This window comes from Adiantum capillus-veneris, chromosome 18, assembly GCF_014529385.1.
Source record: "Adiantum capillus-veneris isolate H3 chromosome 18, ASM1452938v2, whole genome shotgun sequence".
Lineage (NCBI taxonomy): Eukaryota > Viridiplantae > Streptophyta > Polypodiopsida > Polypodiales > Pteridaceae > Adiantum > Adiantum capillus-veneris.
In genome coordinates, this window is record NC_140948.1 from 98688588 (window position 1) to 98707804 (window position 19217).

The 19217-nt window shown below is 45.2% G+C and overlaps 1 protein-coding gene and 1 pseudogene across 6 annotated transcripts in view; both read left to right on the forward strand.

Annotated features, from left to right (window-relative positions):
• The window catches only part of LOC147436073 (uncharacterized), a 71360-nt gene that overhangs the window by 13469 nt on the left and 38674 nt on the right, over window positions 1-19217 (forward strand). The gene's annotated exons all lie outside the window — the stretch shown is intronic.
• On the forward strand, window positions 11852-13276 carry LOC147436074 (uncharacterized; annotated as a pseudogene). The gene is made up of 4 exons (XR_015185153.1): window positions 11852-11936; window positions 12036-12405; window positions 12492-12653; window positions 12767-13276. The product of XR_015185153.1 is annotated as an uncharacterized LOC147436074 (transcript).

Here is a 19217-nt window from a genome sequence, read left to right on the forward strand (position 1 = left end):
TCGAGGTAGCAAACACTGGCAATGGTTTGCTCAAGGGAGAAGATTGTGAATTTAACACCGGCGAAAAGGCAGGATCAGGCAAGAAAAATTCAGCCAAGAAGCACGTTCCCAATGAGGCTCCTAAAGGGACTCAGGAGTCAGCCAACGCAGGGAAAGATAAAGCTACGGCTGAATCAGAAAAAGGACCAGCAAAGAAATGGAAAAGACGTTTTCCTCGCAAGTCAGAAGAGCAAAAGAAGGTCCTGAGGACAGAGAACAAATGCTTTATATGTGAGCAGCCTGGCCACATTGCTTACAATTGTCCTACAAAGAAAAGGCCAGCTGATTCTGATGACAAGGAAGACAAGAAAGGAAAGAAGCCCATGGCTGGTCTAGTGCCAGATATGGTGGGCGACAAGCCAAATTCAGATGCAAGTGAGCTTTGCAGAGCATGGGGAAAGGTCAGGGATCAAACAGTGCTTATCTTCTTTGATCCAGGTGCCAAAGCCAACTTCATTTCCCCAGAATTGGCTTCAAAGTTGGGAATCAGACTTGAAGAGATGGGGTATACAGCAGAGGCAGGTTTGGCATGTCCTGGCCATACAGAGGCTGTGACACCCATCATTGGAAAGTTGCGTCTACATATCCAGTCCTATGTAGATGCTGAAGAATTTTACATTATGCCACTGGACGGATGTGATGTGTTGCTAGGTATTCCTTGGTTGTTTCGTGTACAGGGAATCATGGATGCCTACAACAAAAGATCACTGTACAGAGCAGGGGAAAGACTCACATTCTGGATGTAAAGCTTAAAGGGGAGTCTATTCCTACTGTATCAGCTTCTGCTATTACTTCTGTAATGAAAAAGCATCTTTCTGCGTACTTGGTTTTTGCACGTGAAGTGTCAAATTGTGATGAATCAAATTTATCTGTGCTAGATAAAGAAAGGTCAATGTTTTTACAACAGTATAGTGACTGTTTTTCCGATTCATTACGGTCTCAATTACCGCCAGAGAGACCCGAGGACCATGCGATAGATTTGGTGCCAGGCAGTAGCCCACCAAATAAGCCTCCGTACAGGGTTAGTGCGGCTCAGCAGAAAGAGATAATGGGCCAAGTGCAGGAGTTGTTAGAAAAGGGGCTGATTCAGCCCAATTCATCTCCATTCTGTTCTCCAGTGTTGTTGGTGCAGAAAAAGGATGGCTCATGGCGTATGTGCATCGACTACCGTGCACTGAACAAGAATACCATCAAGAATAGGTTCCCTATACCTAGAATTGATGATATTATGGACAAATTAGAAGGAGCAGCTATGTTTAGCAGGATAGATCTAAAGAGTGGGTACCATCAGATCCGCATTAGATCAGAGGATGTGCACAAGACTGCTTTTAGAACGACGTTTGTCCTTTACGAATTTTTAGTGATGCCCTTTGGTCTCACAAATGCTCCTGCTACGTTCAATAGGATGATGGACAGAATTTTCCGTCCACACCAGCAGTTTGTTGGTACATTCTTTGATGACATGATAGTCAACTCAAAGAATGAAGAGGAGCATAGGCATCACTTGGCCATTGTGTTCAAAGAGCTACGCAGTCATAGGTTGCTCAGCAATGCAAAGAAAAGTGAGTTTTTTTTGGAAGAGATTCACTTTCTGGGACACATTGTCTCAAAGGATGGTGTCAGAATGGATCCTGCAAAAGTTGAAGCGATCAAGTCATGGCCAAATTTGAAGACGGTGCATGATGTCCGAAGCTTTTTGGGACTATGCTCCTATTACAGAAGGTTTATCCGAAATTTCGCTGAGATTGCTTCACCTTTACATGCTCTTCAAAAGAAGGCAGTCACCTTCAGATGGACACAGAAAGAGATTTCAGCTTTTAATCTCTTAAAGGAAAAGATGACTTCAGATCCAGTCATTGTGTTGCCAGATCTTAGGAAGTCATTTGTGGTCCAGTGTGATGCCTGCGGTAGTAGCATTGGTGCTGTGCTAATGCAAGATGGCAGGGTAGTAGCCTATGAGAGCAGAATTTTGCAAGGGCCAGAGATGACCATTGAGGGTCTTCTTGCCTTTGGTTAACCTTGTTTTGGCCAGCTTATGATAGATGGGCGCCGTGTGTATCCATCCAACTAGATCCGGCTGATTTGCTTTAATTCTGGCTTCGAAGAGGATGTCACAAACGGGAGGCCACACGAGCAATTAATAAGCTGAAGATAAATAGAACTTGACAGAGAGATAGAAGGGAGAAGATCGACACAGTGTTGTGGACTAGAAGATGGGCTGGTCTTCTGCTTAAAGCCAATCTTTATTACGAGGAGAATCTTTTTTACAAGCACAAGAACTGGAGTAAACTCGTCCGTTCTAGATCTCAGATCGAGGTCGTTTCCTTCCCGCTTGGGAACCTTAGAGGCCAGTTCTCAATTCAGATACCTTTTGGTCTGTTCTCAAAGCACAAAAGCTGTGCAAATTGTCCCGGACTTGGTTTCCAGAATCCCCGAGCTTAGACCCAAGCCTCCTTGCTCCTCTCTTCGACCTCTTCGAGATGGAGTACCTGCAAACCACAAACACAGTAGCAAAAAATTGTAGATCTCATGCACCTGGTACAGAAAACAACCTCCATACGCAAACTTGTTGTGAACACTTGCAGATTTGTCACGGCAAAGTCTCCTCTTTCTTAGCGTTGGTAATTCTCCTGAGAGTGGGGGTGCCCTTGTTGCTTTTATAGGTTATGGAAGCTGGTAAGAATAGCAGGCGAGATGGTGCTTTTTGTCCCAACAATATGAAGTGGGGAAGGCTGCAAAAATAGGGAGGGGTGAGAGAAAAGGGTTGGCGATAGCTTCCTAGAGAGAGGAGAGAGATCCTTGTTTTGCTGCGGTTTTTAGCGAGACAAGGGGCACCTTCTCTTTTTGTGCTTTTTTTATAAGTGGATTGTGGGCAGTCGGACATCTTTTAAATGGAGTGAACTTGTTCAAAATTCAGTTTAAAACTTATTATTAGAAAATCAATGCTTACACAACACCCCCCAGGCAACCCCATGCACAGATGGAGTGCAAACATAGACTCCCTCGCGGGAAAGCATCTGCTTTTGCAGAAAGCACTTAAAAACTTCTTGCTTTTCTTCATATCTTCTCAAAGCCCATCTTTAGTCATATGCTTGCATCTTTATTCTTACCCAGTTTGGATTTCGTGCTTAGACCAACGAAATATTCCCTATCCGATGCTCCCGTCATTCATCTTGGGTCGCATCGAGAATACCTGTCATTTATCTTGGCCGCATTGAGAATACTTGTCATTCATCTTGGGTCGCATACTCGTTACTGAGTCCTTCTCACCGCAACTTACGGAACGACTCCTTTGTGATGCTTAATGTCCATCTTATGACACATCAGAGATGTCCATTCTTGATCAGTCCTTGAAGATCTACAATTCTCAACTTAACTGTGCAAGTGCACACATTTAAATATCCTAATTTCATTAAATAGAAATTACTCAAAAAATAAGAAAATATTCAATTTAGCAACATCTCTCTAGCTTCTAAACAATTGTCCTCACTTGTGGTGCTTGTACATATCCTTCCATATCTCGGAACAAGGTGCTAATTCTTGCTCGGTCATCCATTGAGCATCCAAAGTAGAATAGTTCTTGAACTTTACCAAGTACGTCCGTATAATCTTTCTGGACTTTAGTGGCTGCTCTTGATGATGAATGATATGCTCTGGTTGTATCTCTTCTGTTGCCTCAATAGGTTGACTTGGAGGCGGTCTCACATATGGTCGAAGTAAACTAACATGGAAAGCATTATGGATCCTCCAATTAGGCGGTAGCTCTAATCGGAATGTAACATCGTTCACCTGGTCAATTATCTTAAACGGTCCATAGTAATGGTTGGAAAGTTTTACCACCTTTCCCTTATGAGTCGCTCGTTTCTTCAGTCTCGCCTTCTCAAACTTGAGTAAGACCAATTGACCAAGTGCCAAATTCAATTTCTTTTGTGCTTGTCTGTAACAAATTGCTGATGTGTCAAAGCCTAAAGAATGGAGCCAACTTACAGATGCCGGCCGAGGGGCCTAAACCCTAAGAAGAACAAGTAACAGAAGAAGTCTACCCAACTTATGGGGACTCCGTCCGATGGGGCCCCAAGTGACATAAAGGATTAATATAAAGCAGGACCCGCACACACGCAAAAATTGATGATGTGGCAAATTTCCGAAAATTGCGTTGGCATGATCACGTGGCATGTTGTACGGATTTCCGCGTTTTGCGTTGGCCGATGATGTGGCAGGTTGTACGGATTTCCGTGATTTACGCTGGCAGCTTTTGAGCATTGCTTTTGGACCATAAGTTTTTGAGTTTTAAAGGCTTTTTACTGTAAACTGCTTTTGGGGCCTAAGGCCTTTAAATATGAGGTTAGGGCTCATTCTCTGGCATGCTTCCTGGAGAAGGTGCAGAGTCTGGAGTACCGGCTTGTACTGTGTTGATGCAATATAAAGAAATACCGAAAGGGGCGCCAAAGTTTGGGGCCAATACTCTTTGGGGTGGAATTTTGCCACTCCGTGTCGTGTGTCGTCTCTCTCTCTTTCAGTTCAGTTGTTATTGAAGTGCTAAAAGTCTGTTCAGTCTGTTCTTTTCTATTGGCACGTGGTGCCCGTCTTGTGACAGTGGTATCAGAGCATCAAGCGTGTGCTTTTCTGAAAGCATTCCGGTCCTACAAAAGAGCAGATAGAGCTATTGGAATTTTTCTTCGAGGTATCTTCGTCCTCCAACCCGGACTTATTAGCCACTCCCACCCTTACTTCATCGCGCATCGGGCACGCCCGTCTTCACCGCTCATGTCTTACAGGGCATAAGCCATTAAGATCACTTGCAAGAGAAGGATCCAAATTTGTTTCAAGTCACCATTTTTCTTAGAAGGAGTTTTATGCAAATGTCTATGTCTACAGCTATCAAACAGCATACTCCAAGTACTTGGCAAGCTTTCAAGAAATTTTTTTTTCCCCCCGAAGTTATATGGTTTCTGACATGTTCCTTCGGAGTGCAACTTCTGGCAGAGTGGGGTATCTTGAAATGCTTGCCATGGAAACCCTAGCAGATTATGACTTGAAATTTCTTGACATCTCTCAGTAGATGTCTCTTCAAGAGCAGATGACCTTGGAGGTCCAGTGCGATTGCTATCTTGGGACTACCATCGCAGCCAAAGAAACACTGTTTGTCCAAGAGCTGATGGACCATGCTGTACTCGGCTACGACCTCATGGAAGGAACCTAACCCTAACTTTTGGTGCAGGCTTCAGAATGGAAAGTCAGTCGACTTTTCAAGCTCGATTGATGTCGAGATTGCTTTCTAAGTTTGAATTTTGTTTGAGTTCTGTTTGAGAACTTGTTTGGTGATCCTGTTTGGAATTTGTTTGAAATGGGTGCTGTCTGTTTTCAACTTGTTTTGGTGCCGATTTGAATTGTTTGACTTTGGTTTGATACTGGTTTCAATGATTGGTGATTTTACTTCCTGGTGGAGAAGTGAGAAATACTGTTTTGGTATTGTTTGAACCTCGGAATGACGTAGGCCGATGCCTAGGGAGCGTTCCGTTGTATGCTAGAAAACCTCTGAACGACGCAAGCCGATGCCTGGGGAGCGTTTGGTTGTACGGTTGAACCTCCAAGCGACGCAGACTGCGGTTTGGGGAGCGTTTGGTTGTATAGTCCTCTGAGCTCATGGCCCGGACCTTTTTAGGTTATTTGTGGGGGGAGTGACGAGATAGTCGTTGAGTAGCTTCATATCGTAGACTGTTTGCCTCGGAGGAGTGCTCAACGACCCTGTTTGTTGTGTCTTGTAACATGCATATGTAAGCATTTGTGTTGCATTGTGATGTGCCAATTATTGAATATTCCTAATTTGATGAGATTGCCTTGGTATGTAATTTTACTGCATCAAGACACCTGTGGAAGATCAGTATGGTCTGGGTGTGATGGCTAATTTTACTTCGCCGGTATATCAAGAGTTCCGATCTGGATGAAAGGAGAAGCTAACTCCTTTATCAAAAGAGCAAAAAGGAGAAGCTAACTCCTTGATCAAAACAGCCGAAAGGAGAAGCTAACTCCTTGATCAAAAGAGGAGAAAGGAGAAGCTAACTCCTTGATCAAAACAGCCGAAAGGAGAAGCTAACTCCTTGATCAAAATAGTCGAAAGGAGAAGCTAACTCCTTGATCAAAAGAGCAGAAAGGAGAAGCTAACTCCTTAATAATAAGAGCAAATTGATTGTTCGTCGGAATGTCCCTCGGATATTTATTTTGAGCTAACCTGAGTTGTTTTGCACATATGCTGTAATCGCGGACGATTACTCTCTTTCAAGAAGGAGAGATGTAACAAATTGCTGACGTGTCAAAGCCTAAAGAATGGAGCCAACTTACAGATGCCGGCCGAGGGGCCTAAACCCTAAGAAGAACAAGTAACAGAAGAAGTCCACTCAACTTATCGGGACTCCGTCTTGGGGCCCCAAGTGACATAAAGGATTAAAATAAAGCAAGACCCGCACACACACAAAAACTGATGACGTGGCAGATTTTCGAAAATTGCGTTGGTATGATGACGTGGTATGCTGTACGGATTTCCGCGTTTTGTGTTGGCTGATGACGTGGCAGGCTGTACGGATTTCCGTGATTTACGTTGGCAGCTCTTGAGCATTGCTTTTGGACCAGAAGCTTTTGAGTTTTAAAGGCTTTTTACTGTAAACTGGTTTTGGGGCCCAGGGCCTTTAAATATGAGGTTAGGGCTCATTCTCTGGCATGCTTCCTGGAGAAGGTGCAGAGTCTGGAGTACCGGCTTGTACTGTGTTGATGCAATATAAAGAAATACCGAAAGGGGCGCCAAGGTTTGGGGCCAATACTCTCTGGGGTGGAATTCTGTCACTCCGTGTTGCGTGTCGTCTCTCTCTCTCTCTCTCTCTCTCTCTCTCTCTCTCTCTCTTCAGTTCAGTTGTTATTGAAGTGCTAAAAGTTTGTTCAGTCTGTTCTTTTATATTGGCACGTGGTGCCCGTCTTGTGACATTGTCCGCAGCTGTCTTATGTTTTTCTTGAGAGCGTAATATTACTCTGTTCACTTGCCCATAGGCAGTGTCCATATCTTGGACAAACTCATCTGTTGCAAATATCTTATCCTTAGTTAAAAGGGTTGGTGGAAGCAAAGGCTTAGCATAAAGAATCTCAAAAGAAGCTTTCCTCGTAGAGGATTGTATGGTATTGTTATACGTTGTGAGAGTGCGCGTGTGCGGGAGAGAGAGAGAGAGAGAGAGAGAGAGAGAGAGAGAGAGAGAGAGAGAGAGAGAGAGAGAGAGAGAGAGTAGATGTCACGTGACACATCCCAACCCTATGTGTCCGTGGACAAGCTACACCACAGCAGGGTTCAGTCAGTCCAGTCAGTTTAGATTAGCAGTGATCTGGCACTTTTGTGAGTCTATTCGTAGACCGTGCATGCCTAGTCACTTAGCATAGATGCATATCCTCCGGTTGCACACAACATGATCATCGGAATTCCCATCAGAATCCATTCGCATCAGTTAGGGGAATTTTCCAATGCATTTAGTCTATTTTCCTATTTATTGGGATTTTCACTTATTATTTTTAAGCGACTTTCCTACAGAAGTAGGTAGGGCAATTTTGCTAAGCTTCTATATAAGCAAACCCAAGTTAGCACTAAATGGCAGAAGAGAGGATCACCTTGCTCAACAGGCAACTTCTCAGCAAGACCAACCCTCGTGACTACTCTTGCGTTTTCTCCACAGAAGACCTAGCGTTTTTGCATCAGATCAGCCCTGGCGATTTGTGCACAGCAGATCAGCCCCGGCGTCATCACGACACAGCAGATCAGCCTAGCGTTTTTGCATTTGCAGAACCCCGGCGACAGAAGGACCAATTTCAGCCCCTGGCGTTTTTTGATTTCAGCAGCAAATTAAGACCGGCATTATTCACCTAAAGTGTAGCAGATTCAGCCCGTAAAGACCATCAGTTTTCAGCCCTAAGAAACCTCATTTTTTCAGCCAAGAAAAACGCAGCCAAAACAGTCATTTTCAGCCACCGAAACAGTCCCAGAATTCAGCGATTAGAAGATCTCAGATTTCAGCCATCAAGTCGTCGTCGTCATCACCGTCGTCGTCATCGGCATAGTCCCATTGCATCAGTCCATTGCATACGCATTGTACACCTTCGTGCAATCAAAGAATAGACCACTCTCGCTGACGAGAGTGGGGCCTTCGGGAGGAGGGTTTTACAACCCCTCGGTGTCGTATCTCTTCTCTCTCCTTCTCTCAGTCTCATTCACTTGCACGCACAATATCCACTCACTTTGTTCGTGACCACAGCACTCTACAAGATGGAAAGCTCTCTCTTTCCCCAAAGAACTAAAAGGAACCTTGAGCAATAAAGATCACTAATCTTGAGAAAATACAACATTCTTTCCGCTGCACCGAACAGTAGACCACAAACGCAAGATATGGTGAAGAGGAGGCGATCAGCCCCCCATGACTGCTACCATGAGCAGAAGACCCAATACAATCAGATGTGTGATCTCTGTGAGATAAGAGATGTGGAAGTGGGTACCCCATTCGCCCTATAAATAGTAGGGCAAGGCCTGATAAAAATCCCCACGACCCAACAAAAAAATGATATATGGAAATATATGTGGGTGCTCGGACAAAAGTGGGCGGCCGGCCCCAAACTCGAGCGGCCGGACCAGGAGCAGCCTAGACTATGGGTGGCCAGCCCAGAGACATACTAGCCGTACGAGTATGCCCTAGACCTGTGAAGCAGCAGAGTGGTGTAAGTCTTAACACCCCCTCTTAGCACCGAATGTTGAATAAACTGCGTGAAGCCGAAGATGTGAGGCAAATGATGAAGATGTCTGCTGCGATGCCCACTGAAGGACAATACTCTGATGAACTCCGCGAGTGTAGCAGCAGTTTGGGGTGTCTTGATCGCCAAGAAATCTCCATGGTAAAGTGCCGTCACAAGGAGTGTAGCAAACTGTGGTACCCCGCCGATACAGTGTGAAGATATTGCATGAAGGTCCCGAATTGAGTGTGAAAACAATTCCAAACTCGGCCGACCCCAAACTCGGGCGTCCGGACCAGGTACAACCTAGACTATGGGTGGCCAGCCCGGAGACATACTAGCCGTACAAGTATGCCCTAGACCTATGAAGGAGCAGAGTGGTGTAAGTCTAACACCGCCTCTCAGCACCGGATGCTGAACAAACCGCGTGAAGCCGAAGATGTGAGGCAAATGATGAAGATGCCTGCTGCCATGTCTACTGAAGGACAATACTCCATGAGTGTAGCAACAATCTGGGGTGTCCCAACCGCTAGGAAATCTCCGTAGTAAAGTGTCGTCACGAGCAATTTAGCTAACTGCTGTACTCCGCCGATACAGTGTGAAGATATTGCGTGAAGGTCCCAAACTGAGTGTGAAAAGTTAAAACAACTCCTTGTCATGAGAGAAGTGCCAATAGACTTGTAAGTGTTCTGTGTCACAAACTGATGACGTGTCAAAGCCCTGAAGAAGGGAGCCAACTTGCAGATGTTGGTCGAGGGGCCTAAACCCTAAGAAGAACAAGTAACAGAAGAAGAAGTCCTCCCAACTGATGGGGACCCGGTCCGATGGGGCCCCAAGTGACATAAAGGATTAAAATAAAGCAAGACCCACACACACATAGAGAAAGAATTACGTAGCAATTGATGATGTGGCAGCTGTACAGAAATTCTAGAAATTGCGTTGACATGATGATGTGGCAAGCTGTACGAATTTCCGCGTTTTGCGTTGACTGCTGTATGGAATTTTGTGATTTATGTTGGCAGCTTTTTGGCATTACTTATGGACCAGAAGCTATTGAGTTTTGAAGGCTTTTCATTGTAACTGGTTTTTAGGCCAAGGATGAGGCTAGGGCTCATTCTTTGGCATGCTTCTTGGAGAAAGTGCAAGAGTCTGGAGTACCGGCTTGTATTGTGTTGACGCAATCTAAAGAAATACTGAAAGAGGCGCCAAGGTTTGGGGCCAATACTCTTTGGGGTGGAATTCCGCCACTCCGTGTCGCGTGTCGTCTCTCTCTCTCTCTCTCTCTGTCTCTCTCTCTCTCTCTCTCTCTCTCTCTCTCTGTTCAGTTGTTATTTGAAGTGCTTAAAGTTGTTCAGTCTGTTCTTTTCTATTGGCACGTGGTGACCGTCTTGTGACAATGGTATCAAAGCATTAGGCGTGTACTTTTCTGAAAGCATACCGGTCCTACCGGTCCTACAAAAGAGCAGACAAAGCTATTGGAATTTTATTTGAGGTATCTTCGGCCTCCGACCCCGGACTTATTAGCCACTCCCACCCTTACTTCATCGCGCATCGGGCGCGCTCCCGTCTTCAACGCTCTATCTTACAGGGCATAAGCCATAAAGAACCCAAGACTTGGAATTCATGGATTCAACAAAATATTTGCAGTTTGTGCTCAACGAACTCCACGACATTCTTTCGCGGCATCCTCAACAAAATCTTCTGATGCTGCAAAGTTTTCAACAATTTTTGAACTACATGTAACCCCCTTTGATGCCCCAGGTGGTACCTCCTCCTTCGACATCAGAAGGTACGAGAGCTTCCAACTGGCAAACTTCTCATCCAGGGAGTTTTCAGGAATATGGTGCAGCCATCTGATCCTGATCCAGTGCAACCGCCTTTGCCACCGCCATTGCCTCCACCTCTACCACCACCAACGCCACCAGGCTACAATGGTTGGAGCCCATATGGATACCCTTATTATCCATTTCCGGGATATGCGCCTAACCAACCCAAAGATTTCAAAGATAGGGGCATGACATTCAAATTTTTCACTTTTTCTGGGGCGAAGGATCGCAAGAAAGCATTGCAGTTCCTACAGCAATTCGACAACATCTATGCTTTGGGGAACTATACAAAAGAATCCAAGATTTCTTGAGCAGCGGGATTTCTTAGAGATAATGCTATGCAATGGTAGAGTTCAGTCGTGACACAATCGCATGCTCCAAGGACCTGGCAAGCTTTCAAGACAGTTTTTGCACGTAGTTACATGACTTCTATGTTTGAAGTCCGGATTTTGGCAGAGGGGGGCAACTTAAAAATGCTTGCCATCGAAACCATGGACGAATATAACCAAAGGTTTCTCAACGTGTACCTTCCGGTGTCCTTTAGATCTGTTCCCTTGGAGGCCCAATGCGAGCAATACACCATTGGACTACCATCACCATTGTAGGAATATTGTCTATCCAGGCAGGTCTCCACCATGCAAGAACTTATGGACCAGGGTAGTTTTCGTACATCGAGCGGAACGTGTCGTTCCGTCCGGCCGGACCCGTCCCGTCCCATTCGTTCCGTTTGTTCCGTCCGGTCATTTTTTTCGGCAGTTTATGACCGTTGGCAGTTTTTTGACCGTTTGCAGCGTCCACTTTGTAGGCCTTTTGGAGCCGTTTACGGGTAGTTTTGAAGCCAATTGCAATGCCCGTGGCATATTGCCCAATGCCCATTGCTCACATGCTCTTCCTCTAGGCTCTTCCTATTTAAGCAACCCTTCCCCTTTGTTATCCAACACAACCTACAACTACAAGCTACATTGTACAAGCTCTAGCCCTAAGCCTCTCAATGCTCTAGCCTCTCATCATCCATGTGCTTCCATTGAAGCTCTCAAGTGGGCTCAAGCTCTTGAGTCTCCATTGGGTCTACCGTCTCTCTCCTTCAAGCTCCCTTGGGTGACGGGTCTCTCCTTCAAGCTTCCTTGGGCCTCTCTCTCTCTCTCTCTCTCTCCGCATTAAGGGTTTTGTCGTTGCGATCTTGCCCTTGTACAAGGCTCTCCGCATGATTGACACGGAAGGGGCAACTATTGGGCTTCTATGGCACTTCATGGAGGAAGCTTACAAGGAGATTGAGAAGTCTACAATCCTAGATGGGGCTCCCGATGGAACACGGTATAACTACATATTTATTATTACATAATACATTCTCTATATATCTAAATTCTACATGCTTGTTTCTCTACTTAGTACATTTCCTCTCTCTTCTTGTAGTGATTACCTCGAGGACTCTCCCAAGAGAGACGACATTCTCCTCCTAATCACAAAGCGGTGGGATTGGATGAAGAGACCTATCCATTACTTTGCGGCTCTCTTGCATCCGGCTTACAAGAAGCCCGAACTCTTTGCACATCAAGAGCTTATTGAGGAGCGCAACAATTACCTCTTTAAGGTGCTAAAAGAAGAGGACATTGGAGCATTTCTCCAAGAGGTAATCAACTATAGCGACCAACGAGGCACCGCATTTACTTCCAACTTATGTTGGAAGCGGCAATCCTTGGTGAAGCCTTTATTTTGGTGGGAGATCTTTGGCTATCAATTACCTACTCTCAAACGACTTGCTTTGAGGTTCTTGGCCAAGTAAGCGACAAGCCTCAAACTTTTACATTTTGTGCTTAATCTCTTCAACTATAGTCTCTTATAGCTTATGCCTCTCTTGATGTGTTTTAGGATTGCTCATCGGGAGCATGTGAGCGTAATTGGTCCGCATACTCCCTCGTCCACACCAAAATCCGAAACAAGCTCTCAACGAACCAATTAGAGCGACTTATCTATTGTCGCTCCAATTTACGCATGTTGCGCTCTATGCATGAGATGCCTATGGCTCGACAGGTATAAATTATAAATTATAATCACGACTCACTCCATTTTCTATACTCTAGTCTTTAATTACTGTGAATACACTAATTATGTTTCCATTGTCCAATGTTGTAAATGTCAAATAGGTCAACGTGGATGAGCTCACACTTACGATTGACACTCTAAAGAGTGTCAATAAAGAGCAAGACCCTGAGGAGCAAATGATTTTTCGTGAGCTCTACTTGGAGCTTGAGGAGATTGATCGCTGGGTTTCTCGCACACGATTACGCAAGAAGGTCGTCATCCATGGAGTTACATCGGCTACAAGAGGCAGAGGTGCCAGGGCTACAAGAGGTAGAGGCAAAGCATCAACAACACCCACGGAGGCTCCTAGGACCTATGTGCGGCGAGGCTCCGGAAGCGGCTCTTGTGCGGCGACCATCACTATGGAGGATAGAGAGGCTCGAGAGCCAGAGTATGATGATGAAGGCAACCTCATTAGTGATGGAGATTATGAGCCGTCATCCTTCGACTCTTGTGAGGAAGAGGATGATGTTGATGAGCAAGGCTCAGAAGAGGAAGATGATGAGAGCACTAGTGACTAGTGACTTTACTATTTAGTCTCTCTATTATGGTGTGCCACTTTTTGAGTACTTTGTAGCCCTTGCCACTTGGTCCCCTCACTTTTTTGTATCCCTTGACACTTTTTGAGTACTTTGTAGACCTTGCCACTTGGTCTCTACTTATTAAATTTCAATGATCATTTTGGTTTATGTAATGCTCATTCTCTTTAGTCTTTGAGTCTTGACTCTTTACATTGTAGTATTGTAACTACTAACTTGTAATCTATACAAATGTCAAGTTTCTATAAGTAAGTATTAAGGCCTAAGCCTTAGGCCCTTAGACTTGAAAATTATTTGTTTTTTAAAATTTGAACGTACATAACGTCATCGTACATCATAATTTTTTTTAGTTCGTTTAGTACCGCACATCATCGTACGCGTACAAAACGTACGGGACCGTACGAGACTACTATGTTATGGACCATGCCACAATCGGCTACAAACTGATGAAGGGAAAGCTAGAGTTTACCACAGAAGAATCTCCGGCCACTAACCACAACTCTCGACAACAAAGAACAAATTCTCGAGTCTCGTGAAAATCAACCGCAAAGGCCTCGTTTGACGCCTCAACAACGAGACACCTTACTACAAGAAGGTCGATGCTTTGGATGCTTTCAAATAGGGCATAATCATTCAAATTGTCCCAAACGCACTGGTAGACCAGAGGAGCCGACGCTCGCACAAAGGGTTGACAGAACCCCAACGCCACCTCCTACTAAGAGAGCTAGACCCGTTATTGGACTAGTTCCTGATATTTATGGTATATGCCTTGAGAGTACAAATGAATTGTGTCGAGCATATGGCAAAGTCAATGGCTTCAAAGCCCTTATTTTCTTTGACCCCGGAGCTACAGAGAACTTCATCCATCCAGAATTTTTAAAGCAGATGCACTTTGATTATGATGCAGAGGGTGGAGACATTGAAGCTGAGCTAGCCACGGGGCAAACTCAGAAAGTGGTACCGTTCATTGGTGCTCTTCCAGTGACTATTCAAGATTATCATGGAAAAGCTGATTTCCACATCATGAAGTTGGGCAATTGCGACGTTCTCTTGGGCATGCATTGGCATGACAAGAATGATGCGACTCTCCTTGTTCGGGACCGAACCATCTCCGTGATGCAGAAGGACAAGCCAGTCGTCCTCAAAGATCGGTTGTCCCGAACAAAACCTTGAATGGACTCTCTACTTGTTTTTTCTTTATAGCTAGAAAGTAATGCTTGAAAATTTGTTTGAAATGGATGGTATCTGTTTTGAACCTGTCTTGGTGCCGATTTGAAATGTTTGACTCTGGTTTTACTATTGGTTTCAATGGTTGGTGATTTTACTCCCGGGTGGAGTAGTGAGAAATGTTGTTTTGCTATTGTTTGAACCTCCGAATGACACAGACGGGATGTCTGGGGAGCGTTTGGTCGTATGCTTATAAAATAATTGTTGTTGTGACTCCCGGTCCGGACCTGGATGGTTATACAGGAGGAATATTAAGAAGTCTGAGCAGTGGTTACTCTCAGCACCTCCAAACGACGCAGGCTGCGGTCTGGGGGGCGTTTGGTTGTAAAAGGCCTCTATATCTCTCGGCCCGGACCTTTTTAAGTTATGCGGGAGGAGTGATGAGGGAGTCGTTGAATATCTCCCGGCTCGGACCTTGTTAGGTTATGCGGGAGGAGTGTTCATCGGCGACTTTGTGTTTGTATGCCTTGTAACATGCATATGTGAGCATTTGTGTTGCATTGTGATGTGCCAACCACTGAATATTTCTAATTGGATGAGATTGCCTGGGTATGTAAGTTTAGTGCATCAAGACTCCCGTGGAAGATCAATGCGGTCTAGGTGTGATGGCTAATTTTACTACGTCGGAATATCAAGAGTTCCAATCTAGACGAAAGGAGAAGCCAACTCCCTGATCAAAAGACCCGAAAGGAGAAGCTAACTCCTTAACAAAAAGAGCAAATTGATTGTGTCCCTCAGAATGACCCTCGGAAATTTTTGAGCTAACTTGAGTTGTTTTGCAGATATGCTGTAATCGCGGACGATTACTCTCTTTCAAGAAGGGGAGATGTCACAAACTGCTGACATGTCAAAGCCTCGAAGAAGGGAGCCAACTTGCAGACGTCGACCAAGGGGCCTAAACCCTAGGAAGAACAAGTAACAGAAGAAGAAGTCCTCCCAACTTATGGGGACCCTGTCCGATGGGGCCCCAAGTGACATAAAGGATTAAAATAAAGCAGGACCCACACACACACATACAGAGAGAATTACGTAGGAGTTGATGATGTGGCAGTTGTATGGAAATTCCGGAAATTGCGTTGACATGATAATGTGGCAGGCTGTACGGATTTCCGCGTTTTGCGTTGACTGCTGTACGGAATTTCGTGATTTACGCTGGCAGCTTTTTGGCATTGCTTTTGGACCAGAAGCTTTTGAGTTTTGAAGGCTTTTCACTGTAACTGCTTTTTAGTCCAAGGGCCTTCAAATATGAGGCTAGGGCTCATTCTTTGGCATGCTTCCTGGTGAAGGTGCAGAGTCTGGAGTACCGGCTTGTATTGTGGTGATGCGATATAAAGAAATACCGAAAGGGGCGCCAAGGTTTGGGGCCAATACTCTCTGGGGTGGAATTCCGCCACTCCGTGTTGCGTGTAGTCTCTCTCTCTCTCTCTCTCTCTCTCTCTCTTAGTTCAGTTGTTATTTGAAGTGCTTAAAGTTGTTCAGTTTGTTCTTTTCTATTGGCACGTGGTGCCCGTCTTGTGACATCCTGCCCAATAGGATCTGTGGTGTCTCTAGTCAAATCGTCTGGAGAAAATGGAGAAGCCCAGGAATTGTCATGAGAATGACCGGAAGCCTGTCAATGCATGAACCTGTAGTAATCTGCGCCATAAACTCCTCCGAATCAAGGAAAGCCAGACTAAACAGTCTGCACTGTAGAAGCTACCGTAAGCTGCAGCAGTCACTGAGAGACCGCACGGACCACCATCGGATGCTGTCTTGTTAGTAGGTAGGGTAATCCAAGATGAGGGGAAAGCCAGACTCAATAGTCTGCGCTGTGAAAGGCCTCTGAGAAGAGGTGTGGTCAGACCAAGCTGTCTGCACCGTCTTGCTTGTATCTCCTGCCTCCAATCCGCCGGTGTCAACCAAAACAGAATCCGCGTCAACAACGCTACCAAACCGCTTGTCGGTGTGGCTCTCAATGTGAATGACCTGGGAGTGGCCTATTGCCCAGGTCGGGGGATAAGTATGCTGTAAGGTTATTGAGAGTGAGTGTAAGCAACACTGAAGGTAGCAATCCAAATGAACGAGTGTAGAAGAGCAACTGCACTACCATCCAAGCCAAGCTTCGGGTGACTCCGGATGTAGTTGCGGGATGCCTGATCTCCTGCATCTCGTGGGTAAACTCTCCAAGAGAGTCCAAAGCACTCAAGTCCCACTTCAATCTGTAAATCCAAGCAATGAACCTGTCCAAGAAGAGATCCAAGATCCTCTCCCTAAGTCCATGTAGATGCTCCTGTGTAAGCAAGTGATCTGACGAGTCGAGATCAAGTGGTAAGTGTCTGTCCACCCAAGATGGTGGTGTCCTCTGTGGGAATGTCTGAATGAGCATGGCCATATCTCGTGTCAACTCCTTTGATGAGTGCATAGGTGTGTCCATAGAAAACCACAACCTGCTCGAGTGCATAACCGTAGAATGATGGTTGGAATGAATGGATCTCCCAAGGATCGTATGCCCGTAGATGATCAAGCCAATGTCGAAGATACCGTGTACTGCAGCAGTCACTGAGAGACCGCACAGACCACCACCTGATGGTGTCCTAGTAGGAGCTAACTTCATCCTTTGTAAAAAAACACAAGCCATGTGGCTGCTGTCCACCCAAAAACGCAACTGCGAGGTGATGAAAACGCTGTTGTCCAGCGATTTTCAACATGCTTGTTGTAACAAACTGTTGACGTGTCGACCTACTGAAGAACGGAGCTACCGGCCGAGGGGCCTAAACCCTAAGAAGAACAAGCAACAGAAGAAGTGTCACAAAGTGATGACGTGGTTGCTCGAGTGCAAAAAACCCTAACCCTAATTTCTGCCAGAAACCCTAATTACTGAAACCCTAATTCTGGAAACCCTAATTTCTGAAACCCTAATTGCAGAAAACCCTAATTGCAGAAAACCCTAATTGCTGAAACCCTAATTCTGGAAACCCTAATTATGGAAACCCTAATTGCTGGAACCCTAACCCTAAAACCTGCAAACCCTAATTCTGGAAACCCTAACCCTAAAACTGCAAACAGCGTGGCTGATTTCCAAAAATTGCGCTGGCATGATGACGTGGCAGGCTATACAGATTTCCGCGATTTAGGCTTCCAGCTTTTGGCATTGCTTTTTGGACAAGAAGCTTTTGAGTTTGAAAGCTTTTCATGTAAATTGCTTTTTGGACCAGAAGCTTTTGATTTTGAAAGCTTTTCATGTAAACTGCTTTTTAGGCCAAGGGCCTTTAAATATGAGGCTAGGGCTCATTCTCTGGCATGCTTCCTTGAGAAGGTGCAGAGTCTGGAGTACCGGCTTGTACTTCGATGATGCAATATAAAGAAATACCGAAAGGGGGGCCAAGGTTTGGGGCCAATACTCTCTGGGGTGGAAATCCGCCACTCCGTGTCGCGTTTCGTCTCTCTCTCTCTCTCTTACAGTTCAGTTGTTATTGAAGTGCTAAAAGTCTGTTCAGTCTGTTCTTTTATATTGGCACTTGGTGCCCGTCTTGTGACAGTGGTATCAGAGCATCAGGCGTGTGCTTTTCGAAAAGCATACCGGTCCTACAAAAGAGCAGAGCTATTGGAATTTGATTCGAGGTATCTTCGCCCTCCAAGCCGGACTTATTACCCACTCCCACCCTTACTTCATCGCGCATTGAGCGCGCTCCCGTCTTCACCGCAGTGTCTTACAGGGCATAAGCCAATTAAGATCACTTATAAGAGAAGGATCCAGATTTGTTTCAAGACACTGTTTTTTTCTCAGAAGCAGTGCCATGCAGACGTTGATGTCTATAGCTACCAAGCAGCATACTCCAAGGTTTTGGCAAGCTTTCAAGAAATTTGTTTCCCGAAGTTATATGGTTTCTAACATCTTCCTTCGGAGTGCAACTTCTGGCAGAGTGGGGTATCTTGAAATGCTTGCCATGGAAACCCTAGCACATTATATCTTGAAATTTCTCGACATCTCTCAGTAGATGTCTCTTCACGAGCAGATGACCTTGAGGTTTAGTGCGATTGCTATCTTGGGACTACCATCGTTGCCAAAGCAACACTGTTTGTCCAAGAGCCGACGGACCATGCTGTGCTCGGCTACGACCTCATGGAAGGAACCTAACCCTAATTTTTGGTGCAGGTTTCAAGATGGAAAGTCAGTCGACTTTTCGAGCTCGACTGATGTCGAGATTGCTTTTTTAAGTTTGAGTTTTGTTTGAACTTGTTTGGTGATCATGTTTGGAATTTGTTTGAAATGGATGGTATCTGTTTTGAACCTGTTTTGGTGCCGATTTGAAATGTTTGACTCTGGTTTTAATACTAGTTTCATTGATTGGTGATTTTACTCCCGGGTGGAGAAGTGAGAAATATTGTTTTGGTATTGTTTGAACCTCCGTACGACGCAGGCCGATGCCTTGGGAGCGTTTCGTTGTATGTTTGAAAACCTCTGAACGACGCAAGCCGATGCGTGGGGAGCGTTTGGTTGTATGCTTGAACCTCCAAGCGACGCAGACTGCGGTTTGGGGAGCGTTTGGTTGTACAATCCTCTGAGCTCATAGCCCGGACCTTTTGAGGTTATTTGCAGGGGGAGTGACGAGGTAGTCGTTGAGTAGCTTCATACCGCAGACCCGTTTGTCTCGTGGGAGTGCTCAACCCTCGCTGTTTGTTGTGTCTTGTAACATGCATATGTGAGCATTTGTGTTGCATTGTGATGTGTCAATTAGTGAATATTCCTAATTGGATGAGATTGTCT